Genomic DNA, 10,550 nt, shown 5'->3' on the forward strand with positions numbered 1-10,550 from the left:
CTCCCTTCACCCCCTCCACCCTTCCCTATTTACAAAGACTTTGTTTCCATTTTTTCCATTTCTCATCATTTTTCCTGTTCCTTCCTTCCTTTCCCCTGCCCCTCCCACTACCCCTACCCCTTTGGACCTTTTCTTCCTATTTTGCATTATCGATTATTCATTCTAATCATTGGTACATTTTAGGTATACAATATAATGACATTCATCATTGGAAATTTGCACCTTTACATAATCTCTCTTGGTTCTTATATTTCACCATTGCCCAACCCTCCCTTCAACCAACCATCTCTCCCTATTTACAAAGATTTTGTTTCCATTTTTCCATTTTCTCATATTAATTACATTCCCTTCTTTCCTTTCCCTACCCCTCCCACTTCCCCTTCCCCTTTGCCCCTTTTCTTCCTATTTCACATTATCTATTATACATTTTATTCCTTATTTACACTTATCTCATACTAGAGAAACTATTCGGTATTTATACATGTGTGTCCTATTTATTTCACTTAAGAGTATCACCTCAATGTGCATCCATTTAGCTATAAATGTCTCGAATTTCTCATTTTTTATGGCTGAGTAGTACTTCATTTTATAAAAAACCCCCACATTTTCTTTATACAGTCTCCAGTTGATGGGCATTTGGGCCACTTCCAAGTTTTCATTATCACAAACTGTGCTGCTATGAACATGGGCACACATATATCACTGTGGTATGATTCTTTGAATTCTTTGGGGAAGATCCCCAGCAGGGGAATAGCTGGGTCAAATGGGAAATCCAGTCCTAGTTCTTTGAGGTATCTCCATACTGATTTCCACAGTGGTTGCACCAGTCTGCACTCCCACCAGCAGTGGAGCAGGGTTCTTCTTTCCCCACAGCCCTACCAGCGTTTGTTATTGTTGATTTCATGTTAGCAGCCATTCTTTCTGGAGTGAGGTGGAATCTCAGAGTTGTTTTCATTTGCATTTCTTGAATGACCAGTGATGTTGAACATTTTTTCATGTATTTATTTGCTATTTCTACTTCTTTGTCTGAGAAATGTCTGTTTATTTCAGATGTCCATTTTTGGATTAGGTCTTTAAATTTGGGAGGTCTGATCTTTTTAAGCTCTTTATAGATTCGAGATAGTAGACCTTTGTCTGAGGAAAAGCAGGTGAAGATTTTTTCCCTCATTGTGGGTTGTCTCTTCACACTGTTGGTGGTTTCTGTTGTTGTGCAGAAGCTTTTTAATAAGAAGAGATCCCACTTGTTGATTGTGCTAGTTGATGGGCAACTGAGGTTTTGTTCATAAAATCTTTTCCTACACTGATGTCTTCAAGAGTTGTACCTAACCTCTGTTCCAACTGGTTGAGTTTCTATTTTAATATTTAGATCTTTAATCCATTTCAATTTTAGTTTAGTGGATGGCGAGAGATATAGGTCTAGTTTTAATCTTTGGCAAGTTGAAACTCAATTTTTCTAGCACCATTTGTTAAAGAGTCTATCTTTCCTCCAGTGAGGGTGTTTGGCTCCTTTATCAAAGATGAGATGGCTGAGTGTGTCTGGTGTTGTTTCTGCATCTTCTAATCTGTTCCACTGGTCCTCAGGTCTGTTTCTTTTCCAGTACCATGATGTTTTATCACAGTAGCTTTGTAGGATAGTTGCAAGTTGGGGATTGTAATACCCCCTGCCATGTCTCTGCTACCTAGAATTGCTTTTGCTATTCTGGGTCTCTTCTTGTTCCAAATGAATTTTTGGATTGTTTTCTCAAGGTCCATGAAGGATGCTGCTGGGATCTCAATTAGAATTGCATTGAATCTGTATAGTAGTTTTGGAAGTATGGCCATTTTCACTATATTGATTCTTCCTACCCAGGAGTAGGGCATATCTGTCCATTTTCTATCATCTTCAATCTCTCTTTTCAGAGTGCTATAGTTTTCAGAGAAGAGGTCTTTGATTTCTTTTGTTAGGTTGATTCCTAGGTATTTCAGTTTTTTGGATGCTATTGTGAAAGGAATTATTTGCCCTATTTCTCTCTCAGTGAGTCTGTTATTCATGTAGATGAAAGCTATTGATTTTTGTGTGTTGACCTTGTATCCAGCTACTTGACTGAATTTGGTTATTAAGTCTAGAAGACTTTTGGTGGAGTCCTTGAGGTCTTCTGTATACAGTATCATGTCATCTGCAAATAATGACAACTTGACTTCTTCATTTCCTATCTTTATTGCTTTTTTTTTTCTCTTGTCTCATTGAAATGGCTAATGTTTCCCAAACTATATTGAACAGGAGTGGTGATAGTGGACATCCTTGTCTTGTTCCTGATTTTAGTGTGAAGGATTTCAGTTTTTGACCATTTGATATGATACTGGCTATTGTTTTTTCATAGATAGCTTTTATCAGATTGAGGTAAAGATTGTTCCAATTTTTTGTAGGGTTTTTATCATAAATGTGTGTTGGATTTTGTCAAATGGTTTTTCTGCATCTATTGTGATGATCATATGGTTTTTGTCCTTGACTCTATTGATATATGTATTACATTGATTGATTTGTGTATGTTGAACCATCCCTGCATCCCCAGGATGAATCCCACTTGATCAGGGTGTATGATCTTCTTGATGATCTTCTGCATTCTATTTGCCAGTATCTTATTAAGGATTTTTGCATCTATGTTGATTAGTGAGATTGGCCTATAGTTCTCTTTTTCAGTTGGGTCTTTCTCTGCTTTGGGGATCAAGGTGATGCTTCCTTCCAGGAATGAATTTGGGAGTATTGCTTCCCTTTCAATTTCATTGAAGAATTTAAACAGCAGTGGCAGTAATTCCTCTCTAAATGTCTTGTAGAATTCAGCAGTGAAGCCATCAGGGCCTTGGCTTTTCTAAGTTGATAAGTTTTTAAATATGTTTTCAATTTCATTGGTTGATATTGGGTTGTTTAAAATTTTTAGGTCTTCTTAATTCAACTTTGGTAATTCATATGTATGTAGGAATCTGTCCATTTCTTCTGTGTTTTCCGTCTTATTGGCATATAGGTTCTGGAAGTAGGTATTGATGATCCTCTGGATTTCTGCTGGGTCTGTTGTAATTTCACCCTTTTCATCCCTAATTGCATGGATTTGGGCCTTTTCTTTCCTTTTTCTGATAAGGTTGGCTAAGGGTTTGTCAATTTTGTTGATTCTTTCAAAGAACCAACTCTTGGCTTCATTGATTTTTTTGCATCATCCTCCTAATCTCCATTGCATTGATTTCTCCTCTGATCTTTATAATTTCCTCCCTTGTATGAGCTTTGGGGTTGTCCTGCTCTTCTTTTTCTAGAAGCTTGAGGTTCAGCATCAGGTTGTTTAATTGGGCTCATTCTGTTTTCCTAATATGAGTATTCAGTGCTATGAATTTCCCTCATAAGACTACTTTCATTGTGTCCCATAGATTCCAACCTGTTTTATTGTTATTGTCATTTAATTGAAGGAACTGTCTGATTTCTTCTTTAATTTCTTCCATGACCCACTGATTATTCAGGAGTGTGTTGTCCAATTTCCATGTGTTTATGAAATTTTTCCAGTTTTTTTTGCTATGGATCTCCAATTTCATCGCACTGTGGTCTGATAACATACAGGGGATAACTTCAATTCCTTTGCACTTACTTAAACATGCTCTGTGTGTGAGTATGTGGTCTATTTTAGAGAATGACCCATGTGCAGTTGAGAAGAATGTGTATTCTGATTTTGTGGGGTGGAAGATTCTATAAACATCTGTTAAGTTCATTTGTTCAAGAGTTTCATTGAGTTCTAGTATTTCATGACTTATTTTTTTTAGTTAATCTATCTATTTGTGACAGTGGTGTATTGAGGTCCTCCAGTACAATTGCATTAGTGCATATATGACTTTTCATGCCTGTTAATATTTGTTTTATATAGTTGGGTGCACTAGTGTTTGGTGCATAGATGTTTATGATTGTCATATCTTCCTCTTGGATTGTTCCCTTTACAAGGATGTAGTGTCCTTCTTCATTTCTCTTAATCAGTGTTGGTTTGAAAGCTACCTGATCTGCAATTGGATTGCTACTCCTGCTCTTTTTAGGGTTCCTGTTTCATGGAGTATTGTTTTCCACCCTTTATCTTTCAGTATATGAGTTTCCTTTTGAATTAAGTGTGTTTCTTGTATGCAGCATATTGTTGGATTTTGCTTCTTGACCCATTCTGCCAGTCTATTTCTTTTGATTGTTGAATTGAGACCATGAACATTGATGGTTATAACTGAAACGTATTGACTTGTCATTGCCATGACTTTTTCTTTTTGTGGGTTCTCCCCTTTTACATTTAATTTCTTGTCATGCCAGATGGGTTCATTCTGCTTTGCTTCCTGGGGTTGTGATCCTCAATGTCTCTTCCTAGAATATTGTGTAAAATTCTTTGGAGTGCTTGTTTGGTATTCACGAAGTTCCTAAGGTGCTCTTTGTCATGAAAGTATCTTATTTCTCCATCATTTTTGAAAGATAGTTTTGCAGGGTACATCAATTGAAGGATTGAAGGCTGTTTTCTTTTAGGGCTTGGAATATGTCACTCCAAGCTCTTCTTGCCTTGATGGTTTGTGTTGAGAAGTCTGCTGTGATTCTGATGGGCTTTCCTTTGTATGTGATTTGTTTCTTTTCTCTGACTGCTTGTAGAACTTTGTTCTTCTGTTGAGTTTTTGCAATCTTAACAATTATATGCCTATGTGTAGATTTTTTTTTGATCAAGGCTATTTGGAGTCCTATATGTTTCACTTGTCTGTATGTGAAGTGCTTTTCCCCTGCTTGGGAAGTTTTCTCCCATTACTTCTGTGAAGGTTTTTTTTTTTTTTTATTATGTCATCTTCACTGTCTCCTGTTTCTTCTTTGACTCCAATCAGTCTTATATTATTCTTCTTTGCATCATCTAGCAGCTGCTGGATTGATTTCTCATGTTCCCTTACAATTTTCAAGCAATTTTTCTTTTTCTAGTCCTTTTCTTCTATATCTGAAATTCTGTCCTCACATTGGCTCATTGTGCTGTGTAGACTTTCAGTGGAGTTTTTCATGTCCTGGAAATCTATTTGCATCTGTTTTATGGATTCTATTTGTTTTCTATGTTGGGATTTCATTATGTTCCTCAACTCCTCTCTAGATTTATTAATCATGTCTTGCACTATGAGCACAATCTCTGCTGTTATCTGAGAAATTATTTCTGATTTCATTTTTTCCAGATCCTCTTTTTTTTGTCAGTTCAGGGGGTCCAGGTGGTTGAGTATCAGAGTGTTCCATCTCATTTCCCTTCGGGGTTGCTGTAGGTTATCTGGATGTCTGGTTTTGAGACATATTTATGCATCTTGTCATTTCGACCCGGGGCAGGGGCGTGAGTGCTGTTGGTGCCTGCGTGGCTCATCTCCTCTGAGCTTGGAGAGGTGGGACAGTGGCTCAGAAGTCCCTTCCTCTGTGCTGGGATCGGCAAGATGGACAGCGGCCCAGTAGCCCCTTCCTCTAAGCCAGGAGCAGTGGGACGGTGGCTCAGAAGCCCCTTCCTCTGGGCTGGGAGTGGTGGGATGGTAGCTCAGAAGCCCCTTCCTCTAGGCAGGATCAGATTTTCTATTTTTGATTCATTTTTGGTAGTTTGTATATTTCTGGGAATTTTATCCATTTTTTTAGATTATCCAATTTGTAATCACATAATTATTCACTATCCTTTGTATTTCTATGGTATCAGTTGCAATATTTCTTTCATTTGTGATTTTATTTAAATCTTTTCCCTTTTTTCCTTAACCTATTTAAAGTTTTGTCAATTTTAAAAAGAAACAGTTTCATTGATTTTTTTTCTGTTGCTTTCTCATCTCTATTTCACTTTTCTCATGCTCTGATATTTGTAATTACTTTTGTTCTGTTAACTTTTAGCTTAAATGTGTTCTTGTTTTTTTAGAACCTTGAAGGTATGACAATAGGTTATTTTAGATCATTCGTATTTTTTACATAGGCATTTGTTACTAACTTTCCTCTGAAATTGTTTTTTCTACATTCCATAAGCTTTGAAATGTTTTGTTTCCATTGTTGAATGTCTCAAGATATTTTTTGACTTCTTTCATTTATTTATTTTATTCATTTATTCATTTATTTATTCTTTCCTCTTGTTACAGTTTTGATTTCAAAGTCTCTTTGGTTTGATATAAATTCAGATGTCATTCCTCTTTAGGTTTTCTTTTGCATAGAGTATCTTTTGCTATCCTTTCACTGATAGCCTCTATGTGTCTCTAAAATTAGAAAAAGTCTCTTGTAGGCAGCATGTAGTTGGAAATTATGTGCCTATTTGTTTTTTAATCTCTTCTGATAAGAGAATTTAATCTACATTTAAAGTAGTTATTGGTAAGAAAGCAGTTACTTTTTTTTTTTTTTTTTTGAGACAGGGCCTTGTTCTTTAATGCAAGGTGTCCTTGAGCTCACTGTGTAGCCCAGGCTGGCCTTGAAGCCATGGAAATCCTCCTGCCTCAGCCTCCTGAGTGCTGGGATTATAAGTGTGTGCCCTCACACTCAGTTTAGAAAGCAGTTATTATTGACATGTTTGTTGTCTTACTATTTTGCAGTTCTTTTGTTTCTTTGTTCCTCTCTTGCTCTCTTCTCCATGACTTGATTTTCTATAGTGATATATTTTGCTTCTTTTGTATATCTACTACTATAGAATTTGCTTTATGATTACCATTAACATGAAGCTTCCATAAAAATCTTAGAATAGTCTATTTTAACTTTGTTGTCATAATGAAACTACATTTTTACTACCCTACCAATATTTTGTTTTTCTTGTCACAATTTCTTCCTTTTATATTATCTATTCATTAAAAATTATTTTAGTTATAGTTCTTTTTCAATATTCTTGTCTTGTTACTTTTATACTAGAGCTGCCAGTGAGTAATACACTTTCATTCCAGTATGATAGCATTTTGAATTTGACTGTTTACCCATACCAGTGAGTTTTATACTTTCATGCTTTCACAATACTAATTAGTGCTTTTTAGTTTTTAGTTTCAGCTTGAAGAACTCTTTAGCATTTCTAATCAGGCAGGTTTAGTGTTCATGAATTCCCTCAGCTTCTGGTTACCTAAGAATGTCTTTATTGCTCCATTATTTCCAAAGGGCAACTATGGGAAATAAAATATTCTTGGTTGACATGTTTCTCTTTTGGCACTTTTTAAAAGTATAGTGTACTGTTCCCTTCTGGACTGCTGAAAAATCCACTCCTTTGTATGTAATATGTATCTTATCTATTGCTCCTTTTAAAATATTCTCTTTATCTTTGATTTTAACAATTTGATTGAAAAATATCTAAGTGAAGACTTTGGGTTAAAACTGTTGGTAGCACAATTCCAAATAGCTAAATTTTAGAAGCAACCTATATGTCCATCAATAGATGAATGGAAGAAAATACAGTATTTACACATAATGGAGTACTACTCTGGAATAAAAATAAACTTGAGTTATTTTTGATTAACTAATCTAAATTCTCCTTGAGCCCATAATTTAAACTTAAATAAATCAGGCACACAAGCTTAAATATCACATGGTTTCTCTTCTATTACAAACCAAAAATATAAACAAATGGCAAAATAAGAGATAGATAATAGGAAGCAGGTTGATAGATCTTTCAAAAATGGTAAGGGAAATCAAAAGATTGAGAGAGGAGGGAGAAGAAGAGAGGATAAGTAAAGGAAATAAGATGTGTTATATACATGCACCAACTCACAAAGAATGTAAACATTATGTACAACAAACATAACTAAAATAATTTGAAAAAAGCAGTTTGAAATTATAAAAACAAACATATATAATAGAAAATTTAAAAAATATTGGGGCACCTGTGAGCCTCATATACTTAAATGTTCAATTTGTAAAGTTTTCAGCCATTATTTCTTTCAATAAGTTTTCTGACCTTTTCTCTGTAGTTTCTATATTTAGGGATTCCATAATCCTCAAAATATTTTTCTTGATAGTGCCCCATAATCTCACATAAACTTTCTTCATTCCTTTTTTCCCCCTTTCTTTTCTGACTGCACAGTTTTGGTTAATTATCTTCCATTTTACATATTCTTTCTTTTGTTTGATCAATTCTGCTGCTCAAGTACTCTATTGCATTTTTCATTTTATTCATTGTATCCTTCAGCTCAGAATTTTACTTGATTTTTTTAAAAAATGATTTCTATGTCTTTGTTGATCTTCTTGTTTTGTTCATATATTATTTTGTTGATTCCCTTGTCTATCTGTAGTTCTCTTATGGCTTGATTAGATCCCTTGAAATAATAATTTTGTCAGGACAGTTCATAGATCTAAGTTTTTGTGGGTCAGTTACCAGAAAATTAGTGTGTTCTTTGGTTGATGTCATATTTTTTTATTCCTTGAAGTCTTTTACAGCCATCTTCATATTGGAGAAACAATCACTTTCTCCAGTCTTTACTGACTGGTGCTGAGAAATAAATACTTTCACTAATCCAGCTAGGTGAAGGATTCTGAGGCTCTCTCCATCTTATTCTATAGATGCATCCAATCCAGCTTCTTGTTTGACTTTGAAGGTTGGATTTCTAAAAATTTCGTGTCTTCTTCCTATATTTCAAAAGCAGGCCTGGTACTGAGGATCTCCTATTTGTTTTCTCTGTGAGAATGTCTTGAAATATCCAAGTCTGTCTGCCTCCTCTTAATCCCATAGAGTTAAGCTGGTAGGCAGTATATTTTCAAAAGCTACTGTATATGCAAAGGCTCACAGCTGTTGTCCAGTGAATGAACATGGAAAGCCAGCCACCAAGATTGTGCATAAAGCATGCAGAGTACTGGGCGTGCCTATAGGCCAGCTGAGGGGAGAGGTTGTATGAAGGCATTCCAAATAGCTTGGGGGCAGGCTTCCTATTGTGTGCCTTTGTTGAATTTTGAGTCCTGGCTGCTATGGTTTTCTGTCTCTCTTCCTTGCAGCCAGACTTCTCTAGCCACTCAGCCATCTTGAACCCTTGAGTGTTCTGGCTAGAATGCAAAAGACGTGGGCCTCTTTATCAGTGTCCTCAACAGCTGGAGAAGCCAAGCTTACTATGATTTTACTTTCCTTCATGGAAGAAATATCATACCGAGGGAGTCTTTCTTGGTACTGGATAGTGCACTTTGAGGGATATATGACATAGGTAAAGTGAAGTTATTCTTCTTACCCTCTTCATTGCATGTATTCTCAGAGGTTTTTGTTTGCTGGTTTTTGTTTTGTTTTTTCTGGTACCGGGGATCGAACTTGGGTCCTTGCACTTGCGCAGCAGGCAGCGAAACCACTGAGCTAAATCCCTGGCCTCTGATTTGTTTTTTACTTTGATTTTTTTCTCCAAGGCATGCTGGAAATTTCCTGCTGGATTTCAGAACCCTTTCAAAGGTGCTCTCATCTATAGGTGTCAAAATTGGTGCGCCGTGGAAAAATAATGATGAAAATCCCTATTCTGTAATTTACTGACATCATTTCCTCCAAGATGATGACACATTCCTACTATTTGCTATATATCTGGCAGAACCTCATTGTGAAAGGGAGATATTTCCTTGCCCACTGGCTTGAAGCCATTGTATATGAATTGCTTTTTTCTAATGGAGCATGGGGAGAAATGACATAGGCAGTATTGGTGGAAAGGATTTAAAAGTCATCTCATGAATTGTCCCTGCCTCTTTTCCTTCACCAAGAGGTCATGATAGAGATTGTTCCTTTTAGCCTGATGGCTGTCTGATTATAGTTGCAATCAAGACAGCAGGGAAAAGAATGAGTCCTCTTGAAATAGCTCTGGATTTCCTTGTATATTGTATAAATAGCTTTTCAATTTACAAAGAAATGAAAACACAAACAAAAATGTCTTTCAAAATTTTGGGGTTGTATTATATTAATCAAACTGGAGACAATTGACATTTTTCCAATATTGAGTCATCTAGTCATTAACTATGAGTTTTTTGTAAACCTCAATAATACTTTACAGTTTTTTTCCCCACATCTTTTGGTATTTTTGGTGGTTTTTAAATTGTGAATTTAAAATATAATATTTCAATTCATAGTGAGTATACAAAATTTTACTGACTTTTAAAATATTGATATCTAGAAATTTTATTAAACTTGCTTTTTCAAAAATATCTTATCCATAAATTATTCTATAGTTTTTGTGTGTACAATCTGCTTCTCCCTCTCTTGCCACACATACAAAATGTTGAACAGTCTAATTTAGGTCAGGTGTAATACTTAATATAACAAAATGCTAAATCAGAATTTCTTAGTCACTTTTGGAGATGTTTTTCAAAATAACCATTTCTATGACTCATCTGTTTGAATAGATTTGGGCTGCAGCTTGAGCATCTATTTCAAAAAATTTCCCAAATTTATTCTGATGTAAAAAACATGGCTGTTCTATATCAATTAGAGGATGTGAATTATAAATTAATTTTCTGTATAATTTAAGGCCTAAATATATTTCATTTTCAACTGTCTGAATAACTGAGGCAAAAATATTCATTATTTTGGGCATGTTTGCTTGAATTTCCTTTTACTTTTGATTTGATAAGGGTATGCTATAAAATCAATCAA

This window comes from Heterocephalus glaber, unplaced genomic scaffold, assembly GCF_053883595.1.
Source record: "Heterocephalus glaber isolate CG9 unplaced genomic scaffold, H.glaber_assembly_v1.0 deba00001554, whole genome shotgun sequence".
Taxonomy (NCBI): Eukaryota; Metazoa; Chordata; class Mammalia; order Rodentia; family Bathyergidae; genus Heterocephalus; species Heterocephalus glaber.